Below are 10,256 nucleotides of genomic sequence, written 5' to 3' on the forward strand. Positions count from 1 at the left end.
AGGATTTTGAGCATAATCTTGCTAGCATGTGAAATGAGCACAGTTGTATGGTAGTTTAAACATTCTTTAGCATTGCCCTTTTTTGGGACTGGAATGAAAATTGACCTTTTCCAGTCCTGTGGCCCCTGCTGAGTTATTCAGATTTGCTGACATGAAGATGCAGTTTTCCAAACTTGAGTGCAGCACTTTAACAGCAACATCTTTTAGTATTTTAAATAGCTCAGGTCTTCAGACTCAGACTGAATAACACACATACATCTTTCTTGTTCTCCAGCTTGCATATGACATACCGGGGGACTTTTCTTGATCTCCATACTCATATGAGCCAATTTCTGTAATAAATCTCCTCAAGTTATCTATATGTATATATCCTGCTGGTTTGTTTCTCCAAGAACCCTGACTAAAATAGACATTGTGGGTATGGATGAAAACACACAGGAAATTGTAGTCTCAAAATAGAAAAGGAACTATAATGGAACCCCCAAGTGCTTCAGGGAAAAAAAATAAGGAGACTGAAAATGACCCAAAGGAGAGCATCTTGGAGACCATTGTTGACTTTTCAGATAATGATTTTAATGGGAGGTAAGCCAGAACGCGGGAGGTTGGTTGCAGAATGTGGGAAGTGTTTGCAGGATGCTGTGGGGAGAGCAGGAAGCTTGACTGTAGAGAGATCATCTAAAGGGGCAATAAATGAGCCAGAGGGATGTTTGGGATAGGAGAGGAATGGCCAATTAAAAGGGCAAGGTCAAAGGTTTAGAAAAATAGATGTTTATTAAGTAAAATGAAGTGAAGTGAAGTGAAGTCGCTCAGTTGTGTCCGACTCTTAGAGACCCCATAGACTGCAGCCTACCAGGCTCCTCCGTCCATGGGATTTTCCAGGCAAGAGTACTGGAGTGGGTTGCCATTGCCTTCTCAAAGAAGTATACATTTATTTAACTTTTTTTAAAAAAAGATGAGTCCAATTTTTAAATGAACAGTTTCATGGAAAAAATGATGGGTGATTATACTTGATGTTAAATAATCATACTGAGTATAGTCTTACTTTTAACTGGAAGTTTTTCCTCATTTAAGTAGGCTTTTAAAGTTACTTTTGGTGTGATGAGAATGAGTGTTGGTTTGCCAAACACAAGGAGCATCTGAATGGTAGAGTCTCTCTGAGCTGGGATGGAAACAGATGTGTTCTCTCTGGAAGTCATAAACACTGTTTATGTAACATAAGATCCATCATAACCTTGTCAGTGCATGAAGAACTTGCTTTTGAGTAATGAGTTGCTCTTTAATGAAGCATGTTGTTAAGCGTGTTTGGGGGATGCTCAGCCAACACTGGAGACAAGGTTTTTAATGAGCAGCTCTACAAATCTCAAAATTAAGAGAAAAGATGCTCATGGAACCAGATTTCTCTGTACCACTGCTCCTGCTGCTCCAACCAGCTCAGCACTGGCCTCATTCCTGGAGCAGAGGTGCGGATGGCTCAGAGGCAAGACAGAGTCATGGTCAGGTCCTTCCCTGAGGGGTTTCAAGTCTTTGAGGCAAGTTTGAGCCAGCTCTAAATGGACTGTGATAGGTACTAGAAGAAGACAAGAGAAATAATAGAGAGGAAAAAAAACTAGGATTCCTAGAGATGTGGAAAAGGGCAGGGGCTGCAGCTGAAAGACAGGGGGAAGATGAGAAATTACACAGTGCCCATTTTACCATTCAGCAGTCACCAGAAACCTACTGGGTGAGGAATTTTGCCTGGGACCAAATAATGCCTAAGACAGTTTCTAGCTTAGAAGATACAAACAATTTACCCTAGAAAAATATATCTAAAATTTTAAGTATCAATCCATTTATTGATCAATATATGAAACATAATTTTATGACCAACCCAATAAAAACAGATATTTCCTAATAAAGGACTATATGTATTTTAAACTAGTCTTCATTTGCCTAGTAGTTCTGCCAACATTTGTCTACACGGTGCTGTGTGGGCATGCTTAGTCACTCAGTCATGTCTGACTGTCTGTGACCCCGTGGACTGTAGCTCGCCAGGCTCCTCTGTCAATGTGATTTCCCAGGCAAGAATACTAGAGCAGGTTGCCATTTCCTCCTCCAGGGGATCTTCCCAACCCAGGGATCAAACCTGTGTCTCCTGAATTGGCAGTCATATTCTTTACTACTGAGCCACCAGGGAAGCCTTGTCTATATTACCTGATGACTTCTATTAGTAATTTCAGTAGCAATTTACCATAAATAATAAAATCTACTTTTATTTTAAATCAGAGTAAATAAACATTTTCTACAAAAATTCCTTTATATTTATAGGAAATTCAAAAAAGATTAAAAAGTATTCTCAAAATTGCCACTCATTTGATATTATACTTCATGACAGGTAACAAATATTTTTAATTGCCATAGCAAAAAAGTAAAATATCAACCAAAGTGAAAATTCTACTGTTTCTTTTCAAGCCTGATTGAATTCAGTTTTTTTTTTTAAACTGAATTCAAAAATATGACAAGAATATGAAAAATCCTTAGATATTAAAGCTAGGTCCTAAGCCATATGTGGATCAAATTTATACTCCAGTTCTGTGTTTTTAGAGGGCAGATGGCATATATCACTTCAGGGCTAGAAATGCTGAAACCGCTAAAGTGGCAACTGAGGTTTCCTAATCTTAGAATGTGAATTGTTCACATCTATTTTTTCTGAAAGCTTGATCATAAAAACAGGGGAAAAAATATAAAAGGTCTTTGCTATCTACTTCTGAATGTTCTGTGCTTCTGCAATAAATCATATCATTAAATCATTTTTTCTTATTCATACCCTGACAATTTGAGCGTGTGGAAAAAAATTACTGTAATTAATGAGAAAACTCAGAAAGTTACAGTCATTTTAGGGTAAAGATGTAGGTTACATATGCTTCTGTCTTCTCACAGATTTATCAGACTGAGAAGACAAAATGAAAAGTATTCAATTAGAGCTCTGTGCAGCATTTTAATTCTCATCAAAGTTCACTCGACCGATTTATAATTTATAATGTCAGCATGTCTTGTTTGCTAGATTACTTACCTAGGCGTATTTCTAGTGTGTTCAACAGCTGTCCCGTCCTTTCCTGTTTAACTCAGAGTGTGTTGAATGGATAACTGCACTTGCTTCATTTTTTCTGAACATGGATGTTTGCTTTTTTTCCAAACACACCTGTATGCGTCTTTCCCTCTACAGCATTTGGCCTAACAGGGTATTCCAGGTCTAACAGTAGAGGATCTCCTTTATTGAAGAACAGGAATCAAAAACAAGGGTTTCCTCCTGGGAGAATGGCATTGAAACCTGTAAAATATCATGTATGAAACGAGTTGCCAGTCCAGGTTCAATGCACGATACTGGATGCTTGGGGCTAGTGCACTGGGACGACCCAGAGGGATAGTATGGGGAGGGAGGAGGGAGGAGGGTTCAGGATGGGGAACACATGTATACCTGTGGCAGATTCATTTTGATATTTGGCAAAACTAATACAATTTTGTAAAGTTTAAAAATAAAATAAAATTGTAGTTGGAAAAAAAATAATAAATAAATAAATAGAAAAAACAAAAACAAGGGTTTCCTCCAAAGTATATTAATTTGAGCTGATACACTGATTAAAGTAGTCTATCTGATTGAATGTGACCAACTATAAGTTTCTCTTGTCTTGGAAGGACAAAGAGCTGAATAAAGAAAGGGAAAGGGGGGAAAATAGCAAGCAGAAGAAAGAGATATAAATAAAAAAATAAATGAAGACAAAAGGAAAGTCATGCTCACAGAACAGCAGTGCCTAAAAATATTGAAAGTAAATTTATATGATGCATGCCTGCAGCCTGCAGGTAGGGCTTTCCCTGTGGCTCAGTGGTAAAGAATCTGCCTGCAGTGCAGGAGACTCGAGAGACATGGGTTCAATCCCTGGAAGATCCCCTGGAGAAGGAAATGGCAACCCACTCCAGCATTCTTGCCTGGGAAATCCCATGGACAGAGGAGTCTGATAGGCTACGGTCCATAAGGTTGCAAAGAGTCAAGAGACGACTGAGCACATGAGCACATACCTGCAGGTATCATTATGCAAGCAAAACATTTTCAATGAATTATTGCTCATGTCATTCACCATATTTTGTGCTATTTAAATAATGACTAGTGAAGAATAACATGGTTATCTTAGTCTAAGAGAAGATAGCTTCCATATGAGAAAAATAGCCCTTTTACAGACAGGAATGCCTAAATCTGATTGTGATAGGAAGATGTCAGCTCAACTTCAACCAACCCTCCTCCTGGGTCAGTGGTCCAAAATAGTCCCACAGTTTTTAAACCTTGTAAGTATTTCATGTTGGTTCTTGTAAGTTCTTTTTGTTTATTGTAACTAATGCAAGTCTGCATCATCACATTATTATCAGTTAAAAATAATAAGTTGGTTTCTAAGGACACCAATAATTGACAAGACATCTAAACCACTTTTGCAAAGAGGTCACATTTAAACAGAACAAAGAAATTGGAGGAGTGCAAGGCCAATGCACTGATTTTGTTTTTTCCCATTATTGACATTGACAGATTACATTTTTGTAGCATTGACAAAGCTAGACAGGATATTAAAAAAACAGACCTATCATTTTGCAAACAAAAGTCTCTATAGTTAAAGCTATGGTTTTTCCAGTAGTCATGTACGGATGTGAGAGCTGGACCATATAGAAGGCTATGTGTGGAAGAATTAATGCTTTCAAGTTGTGGTGGTGGTGAAGATTCTTGAGAGTCCCTTGGAGTGCTTGGAGATTAAACCAATCTTTCCTAAAGGAAATGAATCTTGAATATTCATTGGAAGGACTGATACTGAAGCTCCAGTACTTTGGCCACCTGATACAAAAAGCCGACTCATTGGAAAAGACCCTGATGTTGGGAAAGATTGAAGGCACAACGAGAAGGGGACAACATAGGATGAGATGGTTAGGTAATATTGCTGACTCAATGGATATGAATTTGAGTAACTCCGGGAGCTGGTGAAGGACAGGGAAGCCTGGCATACTGCCGCCCATGGGGTCACAAAGAGCTGGACATGACTTAGCAGCTGAACAGAACAACTTTCAAAGTAATTCCCTGTGAATGACCTCACTTATGCCTTACAGCAATTCAGTAAGAGAAATATTATGCCCATTTTTCTTATGTGGGCATTGAGGTTCAGAAGGGCAGCAAGCTTCCCAAGTTCATGATATTAGTAAGTGGAAAAACCTAAGCCCACATTTTTTGCTTCCCAATTCCATTCTCAGTCCCTCCTCCCTTCCAGCAGAGCTGGCTCCACTGATGGCTGAAGCCTAATACCTAGATGAGGCTTGGACATGGGTCATATGAGTGCTTTGAGTCTCAAAAGCATGTTCTGTTTACTTCGGGGATCCTTGGTGTCTAAAAATTCAGATATTGAACTTATAATAACTGCATCATTGAATATCTTTAAATTGGAAAGTCTCCACCTAGATCTTTCCACTTTCACAAAAGGCCATTTCCCCTAGAGTCCCTCACTGTGGTGTTTTCCTGCTCCGTTGAGCCAGTTCACAATGGAGGCTGCAAGACGAAAATTTCCCTATGGAACGCTGCTCAGACCTCCTGTGGAATCGTCCTGGTTGTTCAGATCTGTTGTTCCTTGTGGGCAGCTCCGCAGCTCAGAAAACACTCACGGGAGGCAGGCTGGGGTAGTGGTAAGAGAGTCGTGAGAGGTAAGGCATCACAATGAGGTGACGTGGTCCTCCTTCTCCACAGAGCTCCACGTGTTAAGAAGCAGGGGTGGCGGGCATGGCAGGAGTGAGGAGGAAGCGCTGCAGGGTGGAGCGGGAGCTGTGATATGATCACGTTAAGGGCGATACTTCATGATTTCTGACACTCTGTACTGTGTATTGTTCCTGGATGGCTGCATGAACAATGCGGGTCCCTCTAGGATTCCCGACTCCCGTTATGATGACAAAAGCACCAGCAGCCACAGGGGCCTATTTTTTCCTTAATGTATATCATTTAACTTTCGCAATTTGACTACTGTGAATAGATGCCATAAAGAAATTTTCAAAGACATGAGTGGGAGCTGTGAATGGTAGAAACTAAAGAATCAGCTCACATGCTTAACAATTCTATTCTAAACAACCAAGAAGGTGTTTGGAAAGGAACACAGAGCTCTGCCTTTAAATTGCCCAATTTTCTATAAACATATAATTTTATTAACAGTTCACATGGATGGACTGTTCTAGGAACCATGCCAACAACACTGGGTCTGCCTTGCTCCCCTAAATGCATTGCACTCACTGGGCACAGGAATCAGGAAAAAAAGACTTCACTGTGACTAAGAAATCTCTAGAAGCCTTTTATTCTTTCCAGGAGCCCCTCTGGGACACAACCTTCAAAATCATCCCAAGACATCTCATCTTTTACCAGGGAATGTGGCAAAAACTGTGAGCTACAGGAAAAGAACTAATAAAGGCCATGCAAAAACAAAGGCCCTCTGCCTTTCTAACGGAAGTTGCCAATCAAATATTAGAAAATGTGTGTGCACACTCCTGTATGTGTGCGCACATGCAGGCATGCATGCACACCCGTGCACCAGGACAACGTACTATTATACAGATGCTATTAAAAGGTAATCTTTTAATACAGTGTCTTCTGATGACACAATGCCCCATTTTTCTGTTTTAAAAATTCGTATCAGTCTGAAGCTCTCTTTTATTTTTCAATAGCAAGTTATGTTTACAACTCTGTATTACCGTTTTATAGATAGTAAACCTCAAAGGACAAAAAGCTTACCTGCCTTAATTTTAGCAACATACTAGCAACCACAACAGGAGAAGGCGATGGCACCCCACTCCAGTACTCTTGCCTGGAAAATCCCATGGATGGAGGAGCCTGGTAGGCTGCAGTCCATGGGGTTGGGAAGAGTCAGACGCGACTGAGCGACTTCACTTTCACTTTTCACTTTCATGCATTGGAGAAGGAAATGGCAACCCACTCCAGTGTTCTTGCCTGGAGAATCCCAGGGACGGGGGAGTCTGGTGGGCTGCCGTCTATGGGGTCTCACAGAATCGGACACGACTGAAGCAACTTAGCAGCAGCAACCACAACTCTTAATTTTGTTGTCACATGGGGAATTGGTAGGAGCTATTTGGACCTTGTCCTGTGCTTTCTGTCCCACTGATACAGCTTCTGAGTCACAACTGAAATAGTGACTCAGAAGGACATGGATATTTCTCCACGTTAGTAGATCTTCTTGTTCCTGTAAATCCTTGTTCCAGGATTGTCAGCTCCCCTTCAATGCTGGTTCTTCAAACTTCAGAACATAAAGAGGCAGCTGGTAGAGGGGTTGTGTGTGAACACTCTGAAATCAATTGTGTGCGTGTGTTAGTTGCTCAGTCGTGTCCAATACTTTGAGACCCCATGGATTATAGCCCACCAGGCTCCTCTGTTTATGGGATTTCCCTGGCAAGAATACTGGAGTGGGTAGCCATCTCTTCTCCAGAGGATCTTCCTGACCCAGGGATAGAACCTGGGTCTCCTGCATGGCAGGCAGATTCTTTACCATCTAAGCCACCAGGGAAGCCCTGGTGCAGACAAAAACTTGGCTTTAGCACTTGGAAGCTGTGCAACCTCGAGCTGGTTGCACTTTACTAAGCCTCTTCTCTTATTAATAGTGAGACAAATAACAGCAGCTTCTTTACCTGGTTGCTGTGAGGATCGAAGTAGGTTACCCAAGTGATTCTGATATGACCCACCTGGACTCCACCAACCTCATGTTACCCAACCTGCAGCTATCCCTCTGATCTTTTTCCTACCACAATTCCCCTTCTCTCTCTACTCAGGCACACTGGGCTCCTTCTCCATCCTGAAGCACACTGGGTCCACTCCCTCCACAAGGTCTTTGCATTGCTGCTCCCAGGGCCGAGAACCCTCAGTTCCTGATATCTACATGGCTCTCCTGCACCTTGATGGAGGGCTGTTGCTTAAGTGCCACCTTACCAGAGAATCCTACTGCTATAGGTAGAATAATCCCAATTCCGCCCTCCCCCTTTCTGCTGCAGCAAAGAGGTTGACTTCCTAATTCTTGGAACCTGTGACTATGTTACCTTATATAGCCAGATAGACTACACCTGTGATTCAGTTACAGCTGTTGAGGCAATTATCCAAGGCTGTGTGGGTGGGTCCAATAGAAACAGGGGTCCTTATAAGAAGGAGTGAGTGGAGGAAGGCGAGGAGATCTGAAGATTTCTGGTGCTGGCTTTCTAACTGGAGGAAGCCTCTAGAAGCTGAAAAAGACAAGGAAATGGATCAACCACCACCCACCTCCCCCTCCTCCTCCACCCCTCACCCACCAGAATATCTAGAAGGAATGCAGCCCTGCCAATCTATTTCAGACTTCTCACCTCCAGAACTGTAAGGTAATAAATTTGTATTGATTTCGACCATTAAGCTTGTGGCTACTTGCTACAGCAACAATAGGAAACTAACAGATACTCTCACTGTCTAGATAAAATTGCTCCCATCTCTGCATCCACACCATGGCTTTCCCTTCTGCTTAACCTGGTGGATATGCTTTCTTAGCACCTGATCAACACCTAACATAGGTTTATTTGTCTGTTTTTGTCTCACCTTACTAGAATGTAATCTTCATAAGAGAGAGGTCTCTGTTTTGTTTCTGGATTTGAAAAGAACCTGGAACATAGTAGGTACTCAGTAAATATTTCTTGGCTTAAAAGAAAAACCTGACATGAAGTAATCCCTCCATGATGGATTGCATCTGCAAGCACAAAACTTCTGAACAGTGAGCTGCAGCCTAATTGCTACTTTGCAAAAAGAGTTCTCGGTGTGCCTAATGTCCTGCTCTCCTGGGCCCTTGAGTCGGCAGGTGGAGTTGCCCGGTCTGTTTATCCAACTGTGCCATTCAAATAATATCATATTCTGTGTGTGGCAATAATGGAAAAGGATGTTGTAAGGCATATTTGAAGTCATCAACAATGACTGCTCTGGAAAAATCAGGACTTGTTTTTTCGAGAGCCAAGGATTCCAGAATACAGTTGTATCCTGAGCATGAAGCAGGTCTTAGTTTGAAGGTGATGTCAACAGATAACCCTCTTTTCTTATGGAATCCCTTTTCAGGTTGGAAGTGACTCCCTATGGTAGAAGGCTTACTGCTGCTGCTGAGTGAGAGGACCTTATCAATGACTTCCAATGAGTTTTCAGGGTTCACTCTTAATCGTTAGGCTGGACTCCCATACCTTTGCTGTCTCCCCACTGGACAGTCACTTTTCTTGACTAGCAAGGCTGTCTGTTTCATCCATGTGCTCAGATGCTCAGTCATGTCCAACTCTTTTGTGACCTCATGGACTGTAATCCACCAGTCTCCTTTGTCAGTGGGATTTTCCAGGCAAGAATACTGGAATGGGGTACCATTTCCTCCTCCAGGGAATCTTCCCAACCCAGGGATTGAACATGCATCTCTTATGATTCCTACATTGGCAGGTGGATTCTTACCACTGAGCCAACTGGGAAGCCCCTGTTTCATTTATACTGACCAACTATTTCAAACAGGTTCCCTGTCACTGATACAAGGATTTTCCTTCCTTGACTTTTTTTTTTTACTTCAAGTGTTGCAGGATTATTTCTTCATTAGCCATTTCTAGTCTTACACTGTCACAGGATAAGCTGACTGCTCTAATAATCAGGGCTGCTCAGTTCTGGAATTTGCTGAACCGAATGTCAATGCTGATAGTGACCATACTGTTTGGAGAAGCAGAGTTCATGAGATTAGAGCTATTTAGTGCTGGCCTCCTGTATTGATTCACGTATTCACTCATTGATCTATTAAATCAATAGATAATTACTAAGCATCTACTACATGTTGGTCCCAGGGGATAAATATAAAACAAGATAGACAGTATCTTTGATGTAATAAACATTACAGCCCAGAGAGAGTTAGATATTGACAACTAATGGCAAGCATGTTGAGTCTACAAAGAAGAAAACCAAGATTCTAGATAAACAAATAGTCAAAGTGTTAGTCTCTCGGTCATGTCTGGCTCTTTGGGACCTCATGGATTATAGCCCGCCAGGCTTTTCTGTCCATGGGTATTCTCCAGGTAAGAATCCTGGAGTGGGTTGCCATGCCCTCCTCCAGGGGATCTTCCCAACCCAGGGATTAAACCTAGGTCTCCCACATTGCAGGCAGGTTCTTTACCACCTGGGTGACAGGGAAGCCCTAGATGAATAAATAACCTATTTTACTATTCGACAG

At 41.6% G+C, this 10,256-nt stretch overlaps 1 long non-coding RNA gene across 2 annotated transcripts; it reads right to left on the reverse strand.

Moving 5' to 3' along the window:
* Nucleotides 1-3,737: 3,737 nt before the first annotated feature.
* LOC129659160 (uncharacterized) lies at nt 3,738-8,398 on the reverse strand. Of its 2 annotated transcripts, none has more exons than XR_008717822.1 (3): nt 8,116-8,398; nt 6,779-7,346; nt 3,738-5,805 (listed from the first exon to the last, which is right to left on the reverse strand). It is a non-coding gene; the product is annotated as an uncharacterized LOC129659160 (long non-coding RNA). The 2 variants fall into 2 exon arrangements; XR_008717821.1 differs by having other exon boundaries at nt 8,092-8,398.
* Nucleotides 8,399-10,256: the final 1,858 nt, after the last annotated feature.

This window comes from Bubalus kerabau, chromosome 8 (assembly GCF_029407905.1).
Source record: "Bubalus kerabau isolate K-KA32 ecotype Philippines breed swamp buffalo chromosome 8, PCC_UOA_SB_1v2, whole genome shotgun sequence".
Taxonomy (NCBI): Eukaryota; Metazoa; Chordata; class Mammalia; order Artiodactyla; family Bovidae; genus Bubalus; species Bubalus kerabau.